Source organism: Ranitomeya variabilis, chromosome 5 (genome assembly GCF_051348905.1).
Source record: "Ranitomeya variabilis isolate aRanVar5 chromosome 5, aRanVar5.hap1, whole genome shotgun sequence".
Taxonomy (NCBI): Eukaryota; Metazoa; Chordata; class Amphibia; order Anura; family Dendrobatidae; genus Ranitomeya; species Ranitomeya variabilis.
In genome coordinates this window covers 391677816-391693267 of record NC_135236.1, presented here as the reverse complement: position 1 = coordinate 391693267, position 15452 = coordinate 391677816, and positions in this window count along the sequence as shown.

Here is a 15452-nt window from a genome sequence, read left to right as displayed (position 1 = left end):
AATCTGTGCATCTGTGCCAGTGATGTCTGTGGTATCTGTCATTCATTTTGTGCCACAGAAACTATACTGTGATATAGTGGGCCTTATTAAATCACTTGTCTCCCATATAAAAAAAAAATAAAATAAGGGGAGAATAATATTGCCAAATCTGTGCATCTGTGCCAGTGCTGTCTGTGGTATCTCTGTCAGTCATTTTGTGCCACAGAAACTATACTGTGATATAGTGGGCCTGATTAAATCACTTGTCTCCCATATAAAAAAAATTGAAATAAAGGGAGAATAATGTTGCCAAATCTGTGCATCTGTGCCAGTGCTGTCTGTGGTATCTGTCATTCATTTTGTGCCACAGAAACTATACTGTGATATAGTGGGTCTGATTTTTTCCTGCATTCTCCCACACATAAAGAGGGAGATTTATATTGCCAGTGTGTGCATCTGCGTCAGTCCTGTTAGTGGCATATCTGCCAGCCTCTTTCTGCCAATCAAACTGTGTAGTGTAATACAGTGGGCCTGATTTTTCCCTGCATTCTCCCACACATAAAGAGGGAGATTTCTATTGCCAGTGTTTGCATCTGCGTGCGTCAGTCCTGTTCGTGGCATATCTACCAGCCTCTTTCTGCCAATCAAACTGTGTAGTGTAATACAGTGGGCCTGATTTTTCCCTGCATTCTCCCACACATAAAGAGGGAGATTTCTATTGCCAGTGTGTACATCTGCGTGCGTCAGTCCTGTTCGTGGCATATCTGCCAGCCTCTTTCTGCCAATCAAACTGTGTAGTGTAATACAGTGGGCCTGATTTTTTCCTGCATTCTCCCACACATAAAAAAGGGAGATTTAAATTCACAACAAGTTTACTTACACCTTCTACCTGCTTGTACAGGACCACAAAACGGTTGTTAGTTTGGTTACATTTTTCCAAGAATGAGGAAGTCTGGTGGAAGAGGTCGTGGCCGTGGGCGGTCATTTGCAGCTGGTAATGATGGTAGTGGTGGTGGTCGTGGAGCATCAGGTGGTCATGGGAAAAGCAATATAGACCCTAAGTCTCAAGTTGTTGAGCCAGCGTCATCGTCTGGCTACACAAGGCCTCGAACGCTCCCTTTTCTGGGAGTAGGAAAAGCGCTTTTAAAGCTGGAGCAGCAGGAACAAGTTTTGGCTTTCATTGCTGACTCTGCCTCTAGCTCTTTCGCCTCCTCCTCGGAAAGTGCAAAATGTAAAAGCAGCGCGTCGTCAGTGGATGTTCCCGGTCAGGGACAAGTCGCTTCCTTGTGTTCTTCACCCAGAACAACAGAGAAGGATGCGTCAGGCGACACAACAGGTTACTCCATGGAGCTCTTTACACATACCGTTCCTGGGTTAGAAAGGGAAATTGTTAACAGGCCATGCCCATTACAAGATGAATCGGACATGGAGTGCACAGATGCACAGCCACAGCCTGATTATTATGCTGTTCCTTTGACTCAGATAAGAACATTGCCCTCGCAGTGTACTGATCCAGAATCTGACCCAGATGAGACTATGGAGCCCCGTCACGAACGCTATAGCACCGGCTTACATGGTGACCCAGAGGAAGGTGCACAGGATATAGAAGAGGAGGTCATAGATGACACAGTTGTTGACCCCGATTGGCAGCCATTGGGGGAACAGGGTGCAGGCGGCAGTAGCTCTGAAGCGGAGGAGGAGGAGCCGCAGCAGGCATCAACATCGCAACAGGTTCAATCTGGCAGGCCCGTATCTGGCCAATAACGTGTGGCAAAACCAAAACCAGTTGTAGGACAGCGTGGCCATCCTGTTAAAGTAGCTCAGTGTGCAATGCCTGAAAAGGTATCCGATAGTAGGAAGAGTGCAGTCTGGCATTTTTTTAACCAAGATCCAAATGATCAGTGCAAAGTCATCTGTAAGAAATGCTCAAGGACCATCAGCAGAGGTCAGAATGTTAAAAATCTAAATACAAGTTGCATGCGTAGACATTTAACCACCATGCACTTGCAAGCCTGGACTAACTACCAAACGTCCCTTAACGTTGTAGCACCCTCTCACAATGAAGCTAGTCAGCAACGCTACATCCCTTCCCTCACTGTAAGCCCACCGTTTACCACACCACCTGCAGTAAATGTGGCGGTTTCGTCGCAAGGCCAAAGCAGTCAGGGAATCACCAGGTTCATGGTAGGAAACACTGTATGTAGGGCAACAGCAAGAATACCATCACCAACCCTCTCTCAGTCTGCCATGTCCACCGGCACCCCTGCTAGTTCCACCCTATGCAGCTCTCCAGTCCAGCCCACCCTACATGAGACTCTCATTAGGAAAAGGAAGTACTCATCCTCGCATCCGCGTACACAGGGTTTGAACGCCCACATTGCTAGACTAATCTCATTAGAGATGATGCCCTACCGGTTAGTTGAAACTGAAGCTTTCAAAGCCCTGATGGACTACGCTGTACCACGCTACGAGCTACCCAGTCGACACTTATTTTCGAGAAAAGCCATCCCAGCCCTCCACCAGCATGTAAAAGTCCGCATTGTCCATGCACTCAGGCAATCTTTGAGTAGAAAGGTGCACCTGACAACAGATGCATGGACCAGTAGGCATGGCCGGGGGCATTACATCTCCATCACGGCACACTGGGTTAATGTGGTGGATGCAGGGTACACAGGGGACAGCAATATTGGGACAGTTCTGCCTAGCCCACGGTCTAGGAAACAGTTGGCTGTAGGCATTCGTCCCCCCTCCTCCTCCTATTCCTCCAGCAGAAGCGAGAGCTCGTCCACAGACCACAGTTGCATGACCACTCCATCCACAGCTGCCACTGTTGCACACGAGGTGTCCCATTATGGAACAGCTAGAGGCAAGCGTCAGCAGGCTGTATTGGCAATGAAGTGTTTGGGCGACAACAGACACACCGCGGAAGTTCTGTCTGAGTTCTTGCAGCAAGAAACTCAGTCATGGCTGAGCACTGTACATCTTGAGGCAGGCAAGGTAGTGAGTGATAACGGAAGGAATTTTATGGCTGCCATAGCCCTTTCACAACTGAAACACATTCCTTGCCTGGCTCACACCTTAAACCTGGTGGTGCAGTGCTTCCTGAAAAGTTATCCGGGGTTACCCAACCTGCTCCTGAAAGTGCGGAGACTTTGCTCGCACATCTGCCGTTCGCCCGTACACTCCAGCCGTATGCATAACCATCAGCGGTCTTTGAAACTTCCCCAGCATCGCCTAATCATCGACGTTGCAACAAGGTGGAACTCCACACTGCACATGCTTCAGAGACTGTGCAAACAGGGGCGTGCTGTTATGTATTTCTGGGAGGATACACATACACAGGTAGGCAGTTGGATGGCAGACATGGAGTTGTCAGGTGTGCAGTGGTCAAAGCTAAAAGACCTGTGTCAAGTCCTTCAGTGTTTTGGGGAATGCACACGGCTGGTTAGTGCAGAGAACGCCATAATAAGCATGAGCATCCCCCTAATGCGTCTGCTGATGCAAACTTTGACGCACATAAAGGAGCAGGCGTCTGCAGCCGAGGACGAGGGAAGCCTAGATGACAGTCAGCCATTGTCTGCTCAGGGAAGGCAACAGGACAAGGTGGCGGGCGAAGAGGAGGAGGACGAGGAGGATGATGGGGATGAGTATTTTTTGGATGAGGAAGCTTCTCAGGGGGCAATAGAAACTGCTGGCGTTGCAAGGCCGGGTTCAGGGTTTTTGAGGGAGACAAGTGACATTGATTTGCCCGAAAGTACTCCTCAACCCAGCACATGCACTGATTTGACAACTGGAACATTGGCCCACATGGCGGATTATGCCTTGCCTATCCTCAAAAGGGACCCACGCATTATAAAAATGATGATCGATGATGATTACTGGTTGGCCTGCCTCCTTGATCCTCGCTATAAAGGCAAATTGCAAAATATCATGCCACATGAGAACCTTGAACAAATATTGGCAACCAAACAAGCAATTCTTGTAGACCGTTTGATTCAGGCATTCCCAGCACACAGCGCCGGTGATGGTTCTCACACGAGCTGCAGGGGGCAACAGGGCAGAGGTGTTAGAGGTGCACAAATCAGAAGTGGCGTTGGACAGAGGGGTTTTCTGACCAGGTTGTGGAGTGATTTCGCAATGACCGCAGACACTACAGGTACTGCAGCATCAATTCAAAGTGACAGGAGACAACATTTGTCCAGTATGGTTACTAACTATTTTTTCTCCTTTATCGATGTTCTCCCTCAACCATCATTCCCCTTCGATTACTGCGCATCCAAAATACAGTAGACACCTGGCCTGAATTGGCCGAATATGCATTGCAGGAGCTTTTTGCCCAGCAGCTAGTGTGCTATCAGAAAGAGTATTCAGTGCTGCTGGTTCAATACTGACCAAAAAAAGGACTCATCTGGCTACCCAAAATGTTGATGATCTAACCTTCATTAAAATGAACCACTCATGGATTTCTAATTATTTTGCCCCACCTTTCCCGGCTGACGCCTAGGTTTCCTGAAAAAAGGTCTTGCTTTGGGACTGGTGTTACTGACTGTTCCAATCTCTTAATTTGCAGCTGCTGTTTGTACAGCATACGACATGTTTACACCTCCCTAAATGGCCTAACTCCCCCCACGGGGCCGTGGTCTCGCCACTTGGCGCAAGCACCCATCAGAGTGCCGTTTGTCTGAAGAGGTGGGTGTGCCCACTTTTGGTCGACGGCACTGCCACTGGGTCCCTCATAGTACAATGAAGTGTCTCTGGTGGTGGTGGCGCGAACCCAACGTCAGACACACCATTGTAACATGAGGGGCCCTGGGCCTGTACCGCCGGCCATGAGAGAGTGTCCCCCCCAGCTCAAACAGTGCTCTACCACTTGCAAAATTATCTCTCACTGCTCCACCACTGTTTAGTCTATGCGTTGAAATCCTTCAATGCCTGGCACTGACAATAACAATTTGTTGACATGTATGATGCTAGTTAAAATAGGCAGGGGCCCTGTCCTACATTTACACCAGTAAATAATTTGCACCAAATTACAATGTCTGAAAGTCAGCATAGCAGCCCACCCCTGTACCTAAGTATGCCACCCTTTTTTTTTTGCGAGACATTAACATCTATTTAGTTTTTTGGAGTACTTACTGTCTGCGGTCCCTCCTTCCAATTGTCCTCCGCTGAGCACACCAATGCTGCCTGTGTACCCCTGCCACATAATGGAAGCTGCATAGAGCCTATTTTGTTATTTTAGGCCTACTAAGTCTGTCTGCGGTCCCTCCTTCCAATTGTCCTCCGCTGAGCACACCATTGCTGCCTGTGTACCCCTGCCACATAATGGAAGCTGCATAGAGCCTATTTTGTTATTTTAGGCCTACTAAGTCTGTCTGCGATCCCTCCTTCCAAATGTCCTCCGCTGAGCACACCAATGCTGCCTGTGTCCCCCTGCCACATAATGGAAACTGCATAGAGCCTATTTTTTTATTTTAGGCCTACTAAGTTTGTCTGCGGTCCCTCCTTCCAATTGTCCTCCGCTGAGCACACCAATGCTGCCTGTGTACCCCTGCCACATAATGGAAGCTGCATAGAGCCTATTTTGTTATTTTAGGCCTACTAAGTCTGTCTGCGGCCCCTCCTTCCAATTGTCCTCCGCTGAGCACACCAATGCTGCCTGTGTACCCCTGCCACATAATGGAAACTGCATAGAGCCTATTTTGTTATTTTAGGCCTACTAAGTCTGTCTGCGGTCCCTCCTTCCAATTGTCCTCCACCGACCACACCAATGCTGCCTGTGTCCCCCTGCCACATAATGGAAGCTGCATAAAGCCTATTTTGTTATTTTAGGCCTACTAAGTCTGTCTGCGGTCCCTCCTTCCAATTGTCCTCCGCTGAGCACACCAATGCTGCCTGTGCACCCCTGCCACATAATGGGAGCTGCATAGAGTCTATTTTGTTATTTTAGGCCTACTAAGTCTGTCTGCGATCCCTCCTTCCAATTGTCCTCCGCTGAGCACACCAATGCTGCCTGTGTCCACATGCCACATAATTAAAGCTGCATAGAGCCTATTTTGTTATTTTAGGCCTACTAAGTCTGTCTGCGGTCCCTCCTTCCAATTGTCCTCCGCTGAGCACACCAATGCTGCCTGTGTACCCCTGCCACATAATGGAAGCTGCATAGAGCCTATTTTGTTATTTTAGGCCTACTAAGTCTGTCTGCGGTCCCTCCTTTCAATTGTCCTCCACCGACCACACCAATGCTGCCTGTGTCCCCCTGCCACATAATGGAAGCTGCATAAAGCCTATTTTGTTATTTTAGGCCTACTAAGTCTGTCTGCGGTCCCTCCTTCCAATTGTCCTCCGCTGAGCACACCAATGCTGCCTGTGCACCCCTGCCACATAATGGGAGCTGCATAGAGTCTATTTTGTTATTTTAGGCCTACTAAGTCTGTCTGCGATCCCTCCTTCCAATTGTCCTCCGCTGAGCACACCAATGCTGCCTGTGTCCCCCTGCCACATAATGAAAGCTGCATAGAGCCTATTTTGTTATTTTAGGCCTACTAAGTCTGTCTGCGGTCCCTCCTTCCAATTGTCCTCCGCTGAGCACACCAATGCTGCCTGTGTACCCCTGCCACATAATGGAAGCTGCATAGAGCCTATTTTGTTATTTTAGGCCTACTAAGTCTGTCTGCGGTCCCTCCTTCCAATTGTCCTCCGCTGAGCACACCAATGCTTCCTGTGTCCCCCTGCCACATAATGGAAGCTGCATAGAGCCTATTTTGTTATTTTAGGCCTACTAAGTCTGTTTGCGGTCCCTCCTTCCAATTGTCCTCCGCTGAGCACACCAATACTGCCTGTGTACCCCTGCCACATAATGAAAGCTGCATAGAGCCTATTTTGTTATTTTAGGCTTACTAAGTCTGTCTGCGGTCCCTCCTTCCAATTGTCCTCCGCTGAGCACACCATTGCTGCCTGTGTACCCCTGCCACATAATGGAAGCTGCATAGAGCCTATTTTGTTATTTTAGGCCTACTAAGTCTGTCTGCGGTCCATCCTTCCAATTGTCCTCCGCTGAGCACACCAATGCTGCCTGTGTACCCCTGCCACATAATGGAAGCTGCATAGAGCCTATTTTGTTATTTTAGGCCTACTAAGTCTGTCTGCGGTCCCTCCTTCCAATTGTTCTCCGCTGAGCACACCAATGCTGCCTGTGTACCCCTGCCACATAATGGAAGCTGCATGGAGCCTATTTTGTTATTTTAGGCCTACTAAGTCTGTCTGCAGTCCCTCCTTCCAATTGTCCTCCGCTGAGCACACCAATGCTGCCTTTGTACCCCTGCCACATAATGGAAGCTGCATAGAGCCTATTTTGTTATTTTAGGCCTACTAAGTCTGTCTGTGGTCCCTCCTTCCAATTGTCCTCCGCTGACCACACCAATGCTGCCTGTGTACCCCTGCCACATAATGGAAGCTGCGTAGAGCCTATTTTGTTATTTTAGGCCTAGTAAGTCTGTCTGCGGTCCCTCCTTCCAATTGTCCTCCACCGAGCACACCGATGCTGCCTGTGTACCCCTGCCACATAATGGAAGCTGCATAGAGCCTATTTTGTTATTTTAGGCCTACTAAGTCTGTCTGCGGTCCCTCCTTCCAATTGTCCTCCGCTGAGCACACCAATGCTGCCTGTGTACCCCTGCCACATAATGGAAGCTGCATAGAGCCTATTTTGTTATTTTAGGCCTACTAAGTCTGTCTGCGGTCCTTCCTTCCATTTGTCCTCCGCTGAGCACACCAATGCTGCCTGTGTACCCCTGCCACATAATGGAAGCTGCATAGAGCCTATTTTGTTATTTTAGTCCTACTAAATCTGTCTGCGGTCCCTCCTTCCAATTGTCCTCCGCTGAGCACACCAATGCTGCCTGTGTACCCCTGTAGCCTAATTTAAACCGCATCGAGCCTGCTTTATTATTTTAGGCCTAGGAAGTCTGTCTGCGGTCCCTCCTTGAAATCGTCCTCCGCTGACCACAACAATGCTGCCTGTGTACCCCTGTAGCCTACTTTAAACTGCATAGAGCCTACTTTCTATTGTAGGCCTACTACCTGTGTCTGTCTCGGCCAATCCACTCCTTATAGTTGTCCTCCACTGAACAAAGCTATGCTGCCTGTGTACTACTGTTACCAATTTTGAACTGCATTTATCCTACTTACTTATTTGTGCCTAGTAACTGTCTAAGCCTCTGATAACAGTTGTCCTCCACCACAGAACCCAGCTATGCCACTTGTGTACTCCTTTTACCAATTTTGAACTGAATATAGCCTTCCTTTTTATTTTAGGCCAACTTCGTGTGTCAGAGCCACTAATTACACATGCCCTCCTCCGCTGAACCACGCTATGCTGCAAGTGTACTCCACTTACCAATTTTGAACTGCATTTTGCCTAATTACTTATTTAGGCCTACTTATTGTGTCTGTCTCCCATTACAGTTGTCCTCCACTGTACAAAGCTGAGCTTCAGGCTTTCGGCCTATATTATCAGATATTAAACTGCATTTGGCCTACTTGTCAGGTTGGGCCCTACTAACGGTGTCTGCCGCTCCTGGGTTTTCTCCTGTTTGGTTTTCTTGAGCTTCAATCTTCAGGCTCTCATTCAGTAGTTGTTGTTAATATGTGTGATTGGGGCCTACTAATGGTGTCTGCCGCTCCAAGGTGTTCTCCTGGTTTACTTGGCTGAGCTTCAATCATCAGGTTCTCATTAAGTAGTTGTTGCTAATATAACAGTGCAGTTGGCCTACTATTTTGGTTGGGGCCTACTAACGGTGTCTGCCGCTCCCTGGTGTTGTCCTCCACTGCACAAAGCTGAGCTTCAATCTTCAGGCTCTCATTCAGTAGTTGCTGTTAATATAGCAGTGCAGTTGGCCTACTATTTTGGTTGGGGCCTACTAACGGTGTCTGCCGCTCCCTGGTGTTGTCCTCCACTGCACAAAGCTGAGCTTCAATCTTCAGGCTCTCATTCAGTAGTTGTTGTTAATATGTGTCGTTGGGGCCTACTAACGGTGTTTGCCGCTCCAAGGTGTTCTCCATGTTTACTTGCCTGAGCTTCAATCTTCAGGCTCTCATTAAGTAGTTGTTATTAATATAACAGTGCATTTGGCCTACTAGTTTGTTTGGGGCCTACTAACGGTGTCTGCCGCTCCAAGGTGTTCTCCTGGTTTACTTGCCTGACCTTCAATCTTCAGGCTCTCATTAAGTAGTTGTTGTTAATATAACAGTGCAGTTGGCCTACTAGTTTGTTTGGGGCCTACTAACGGTGTCTGCCGCTCCAAGGTGTTCTCCTGGTTTACTTGGCTGAGCTTCAATCTTCAGGCTCTCATTAAGTAGTTGTTGCTAATATAACAGTGCAGTTGGCCTACTATTTTGGTTCGGGCCTACTAACGGTGTCTGCCGCTCCCTGGTGTTGTCCTCCACTGCACATAGCTGAGCTTCAATCTTCAGGCTCTCATTCAGTAGTTATTGTTAATATAACAGTGCAGTTGGCCTACTATTTTGGTTGGGGCCTACTAATGGTGTCTGCCGCTCCCTGGTGTTGTCCTCCACTGCACAAAGCTGAGCTTCAATCTTCAGGCTCTCATTCAGTAGTTGTTGTTAATATGTGTCGTTGGGGCCTACTAACGGTGTCTGCCACTCCAAGGTGTTCTCCATGTTTACTTGCCTGAGCTTCAATCTTCAGGCTCTCATTAAGTAGTTGTTGCTAATATAACAGTGCAGTTGGCCTACTATTTTGGTTGGGGCCTACTAACGGTGTCTGCCGCTACAAGGTGTTCTCCATGTTTACTTGCCTGAGCTTCAATCTTCAGGCTCTCATTAAGTAGTTGTTGTTAATATAACAGTGCAGTTGGCCTACTAGTTTGGTTGGGGCCTACTAACGGTGTCTGCCGCTCCTTGGTGTTGTCCTCCACTGTACAAAGCTGAGCTTCAGTCTTCAGGCTTTCGGCCTATAGTATCAGATATTTAACTGCATTTGGCCTACTTGTCTGGTTGGGCCCTACTGACGGTGTCTGCCACTCCTGGGTTTTCGCCTGTTTGGTTTTCTTGAGCTTCAATCTTCAGGCTCTCATTAAGTAGTTGTTGTTAATATAACACTGCAGTTGGCCTACTATTTTGGTTGGGGCCTACTAACGGTGTCTGCCGGCTGCCGCTCCTGGGTTTTCTACTCCACTGAACAAACCAATGCTGCCTGGTTAGTCCTGTTACCAATTTTGAACTGCATTTAGCCCACTTTATTATTTGGGCCTATATCTGTGTTTCATCCTCATCCTGCCCATTGCCCAGCCAGTGCTAGATGAGTCTTGTGGTACATTGACCCAGACCACTACATTCCCCTTGCATGCTACACAGCCAGAATCTGACCCTGCTGAAAGTCAGGTTCCCCTTCCCGCATACTATACCACCTTACACAGGGACAAAGAGGAAGGTGCAGATGAAAGTGCAGGTTCCTTCATCAGGTGGGGGGCATACTCATTGGTGACATCACAGGCACAGGGCCCCTCAGAGTACACAAAAGTGTCGCTGCCAGTGGGAGGCGCCCCCGCCGTGCAAACACACCGCCGTACTTTGAGGGGCCCTGTGCCAGTGCCAATGCGAACGAGTGGGCCCCCCATGCTTGCTCAGGATCACAGCACTTGCAAACTTGAAATACTTACCTCTCACTGCTCCACCGTGGTGATGTAGTCCACGTTTCCTGGGCCCACTAAAAACTTGAACCAGCCCTACCCCCCCCAACTTTAGCCAAATGACCCCCAATTTCCAATGCCTAACTATTATTATAAAGTTAATTAAGATTGACAAGCTTCAGTAACAAGAACAAGAATGGATGTTTTTGCCATTAAAATGGGCACTGTAGGTGTTTTCCTGGCCCCCACTCACTGCCGACTATGCTTCCCCATTGACTTGCATTGGGTTTCGTGTTTCGGTCGATCCCCGACTTTTCGCTATAATCGGCCGATTGCACTCGACTCGACTTTTGAGATAGTCGGGTTTCGCAAAACCCGACTCGTCCCCAAAAAAGTAAAAGTCGCTCAACCCTATTAAGAACTTTTTCAAGTAAAATATGGATTTCACGTGGCTGTGCTGTGATGTCGTGTCATTGTACACGTGTATACCTCACAACTTGGCCATGAGAGCTTTGCAATATCATTTAGTTAATTTTGGGCAATATTCGCAGGATTTGATTGATTTTGTGTTACAGATCACGTTTTTTCTTATCACGCACAATGTTTTCTCCTTTGATGATGTTATATATGCTCAGAAGGTGGGCGTTCCTATGGGGGCTAAATATTTTCTATCTTTGGAAAATGTAACTATGGCTTTTTGGGAGCAAAAATTCATCTATTCTGTTGATAATCCGTTCGTTGGGCATCTAATTTGGTATGGGAGATACATCGACGACACCCTCATTATGTGTCTGCCATACCAAAATTTGTCAGTTATATAAATTCAAATGATTTTGGAATCAGATTCACCCATAAGATGGAAACATGCCACATATCCTTTTTGTACCTTGAACAGTGTGGTATTGTGGATGAAATTATCATCAGCAAAACGCATGTGAAACCTATTAGTGAGAACACAGTATTACATGCTAAAAGTAGGCACCCTGCACATACATGAAAATCTATACCTATGGACGAATATACTAGACTTAAAAGAAATTGCAGTAGGGAAGAGGATAGGCTGAAGGAGTTTGGTAGTCTTGAGAAAAAATTGAGTGCATGCAAATACCCGAAGTGGTCACTACGAAGAGCTATAAATATAGTAGACAGTAAAAACAGAGATAATTTGTTAGTGCCCAATCTCTCAAGCAAAGAAAAGAGAAGGAATAAAAAGGATAAACCTTTCTTGTGCCTACAATTTAGTCCCCAAATTAATCAAATTAGGAACATCATCACTAAGAGGTTACCTATATTGTATGAGGATGAAACATTGACTGACATTTTGAAGGATGGTGTTAATATAGTGGCTAGAAGAGCACCCACCATTAGTAATATTATCTCTTCTAGTTTATTTATATCAAAACCTAAATCCAGCACATGGTTGGAGTGCAAAGGTTTTTACAAATGCGGTACCTCTGCGTGTAGTACTTGTGCGCACAGTCAAGTGGGTAACAGTTTTTCTGACTCAGACAAATCTAATAGTTTCATTATTAAATGCTTTATCAACTGCCACACTAAAAATGTGGTATATAAAATTGATTGTCTAGATTGTCGGGTTTCTTATGTAGGATGCACCACGAGGAATTTGAAGACAAGAATTTCCGAACATCTGAGAGATATTAACAACTATAACACTGCTAATAGAAACATTTCAATGGTAGCGAAACATTTTGTTGTATGTCACAATGGAGATACTATGGCTATGAAAATCCATGGCATAGAACAGGTTAAAAATCAGAGTCGTGGAGGTGATATTAGGAGACGCCTTCACATAATTTAAAAACTAGATTCCCGATGGGTTTAAACAAGAAAAATGAAATTATGTATCATTATTGTTAATAACTTGTGTGTTATTTATTATATTTGTAAGTATTTTATATTACACTGGTTAGTCTTATTTGTGAGGTCTAGGACCTTCAGATAAATCATGTGACAGGTATAAGATCTTTGATAGGCTAGCTGGTACTATATGTAGAATCACGAGTATGTGGTAGTTAGATGCATGAGTAAGGTCTGTATAGATCGAAACGCGTTGCTCTAATTTGTTGCAATCACCTGTTTGCGTCCACCCACTGTAAGGATTGTTCCATTTTCAATTTTATACCATGGATGAATAAAGAAAATACTTTTTTACCATTTATGGAGCTGGAACATTCATCATCTTTTCATTGCTGCTGCTTCACATTCAAGTCAGGACGAAGTTCCGTGCCCCATGCTGTTATGGTCTGGTCGGTGAGCTGGCTGCGGCTTTTTTAGCCATTTTTTCATATTCCATGAGTGAAATTGACAAGAAAATGAAGATTTCTTACAACGGTGTGTACTACTCCCTTCAGAGGAGAGCACAAACAGACTCTAACCAGAGTAGAAAGAGAAGTGGGGGGCCCCGCTGCACAACTAAGCAACAAGACAAGTACATTAGTGTCTGTAGTTTGAGAAATCGATGCCTCACAGGTCCTCAACTGGCAGCTTCATTAAATAGAACACAAAAAATGCCAGTGTCAACGTCTACATTGAAGAGGCGACTCCGGGATGCTGGCCTTCAGGGCAGAGTGGCAAAGAAAAAGCCATATCTGAGACTGGCTAATAAAAGGAAAAGATGAATATGGGCAAAAGAACCCAGACATTGGACGGAGGAAGTTTGGAAAAAAGTGTTATGGACAGACGAAACCAAGTTTGATGTGTTTGGATCACACAAAGAAGAACATTTGTGAGATGCAGAATAACTGAAAATATGCTTGAATAGTGCCTGACACCATCTGTCAAGCATGGTGGAGGTAATGTGATGGTCTGGGGTTGCTTTGGTGCTGGTAAAATGGGAGATTTGTACAAGGTAAAAGGGATTTTGAATAAGGAAGGCTATCACTCCATTTTGCAATGCCATGCCATACTTGTGGACAGCACTTGATTGGAGCGAATTTCATCCTACAACAGGACAATGACCCAAAGCACACCTTCAAATTATGCAAGAACTATTTAGAGAAGAAGCAGGGAGCTGGTATTCTATCTGTAATGGAGTGGCCAGCACAGTCACCAGATCTCAACCCCATTGAGCTGTTGTGGGAGCAGCTTGACCGTATGGTAGGCAAAAAGTGCACATCAAGCCAAACCAACTTGTAGGAGGGGCTTCTGGAAGCATGGGGTGAAATTTCTCCAGATTATCTCAGCAAATTAACTGCTAGAATGCCAAACGTCTGCAATGATGTAATTGCTGTAAAGGGAGCATTTTTTGACGAAAGCAAAGTTTGTAGGAAAAAATTATTATTTCAAATAAAAATCTTTTTTTTCGAAACTTGTCAGTGTCTGGACTTAATTTTAAATTAATTTGGCAACTCATTTGATTAATAAAAGCATGAGTTTTCATGGAAAACACAAAATTGTCTGTGTGACCCTAAACTTTTGAACGGTAGTGCATCTTGCCATTTAAACAGGCTTCTGATCATCTGATGACCGAGCAAATCGCTCATTCAAAGGGGAGACATTTTTTATGTGGCATAAAAGATCATTGTTCTTGATGGTGCAGTGTCCTGTATAAGCAGAACTCTCAGAGTCGCGAACTATGGCAGTTTATGCCCACTAAGCGATCTGGTATAAATTGCTTAGTGCCTTAGTGAGCCTCATTTTTTTTGGTCTGTCTATGTAAAACAGGCATTGAAACTGCTGCCGATTGGTAAAAGTTTACTGATTGGCGGTCATATTGTAATGCCAGTTGGTCAGTCTAAATCAAAGCTTCCCAAACTCCAGGCCTCATGGCTCTACACATGTCATGTGCTCAGCATTTCCTTAGTATTGCACAGGCGATGGAATCATTATTAAAGTATCAGACATTGCCACAGGTTCTCTCGCCAGGGCAATACTAAGAAAATCCTTAAAACATGATATGCTAGGCAGTTGTGAAAATGGGGTTTGGGAAACACTTGTATAAGTGAACCCTTACACTTGAGCACATTTATCTGAGCTGAATGACCTTTATTTTTTTTGGGTAGGATTATTTGTATTATTTATTCATTGTACTTGTGGCAACATGTTATTAATATTTATGTTTATCAATATTTATTAATAAAGAAATGTATTTATATGTTACATTTTGTCTACAATTAAATTAATAGGGCTGGGTTATAGGCAAATGTTATTTTGATTGCTTTTAGCTTCTTTGCATACATTGGATAATTGGTGAACTGAAACCTGATTTTTGTGAGATTTAGAGGTGTAATATTGAGGTTCCAATACACTGGTAGCAATGTTTCCTTTCTCATTAAGGTTAACTTTTCAAGCAGTGGTCAACCTCTTTAATACAGATATCACTCGGAAGTACATGGTGAATAATTAAAGTTTCTACCCCCAAAAAAGATGATTCTTTACTTTAAGAGTAGTGGGAATATGGAACTTTTGTTGGTGAGTTGTCATGGTATATTCTTTAATAGGTTTCAAAGAAAGCTTGAGTGCCTTTCTTTAGCCTAAGATGCTTTAGTCACTGGATTACTGGTTATGTGTTGTTGATCCAGGAAGTTAATGTTAATCTCCTATTTCCAGTCGGGAAATGATTTTTTCCTAATATAAGGAAAATTGACTTTTTCCTCAGGAGCTCTTTGGCACCCTCTGAATCAATATGCATAGATTGTTCCTTTTCTTTATAAACTTGATTTGTATGAATTGTCTTTTCTTTATAGGCCACACAAACTCTGATCTTATTGTACAAAACTTACTATTATACATACGGTGGCATGTAAAGTTTGTGCACTCCTCTACAGAATTACTGTTATCGTGAGCAGTTAAGAAAGTTGA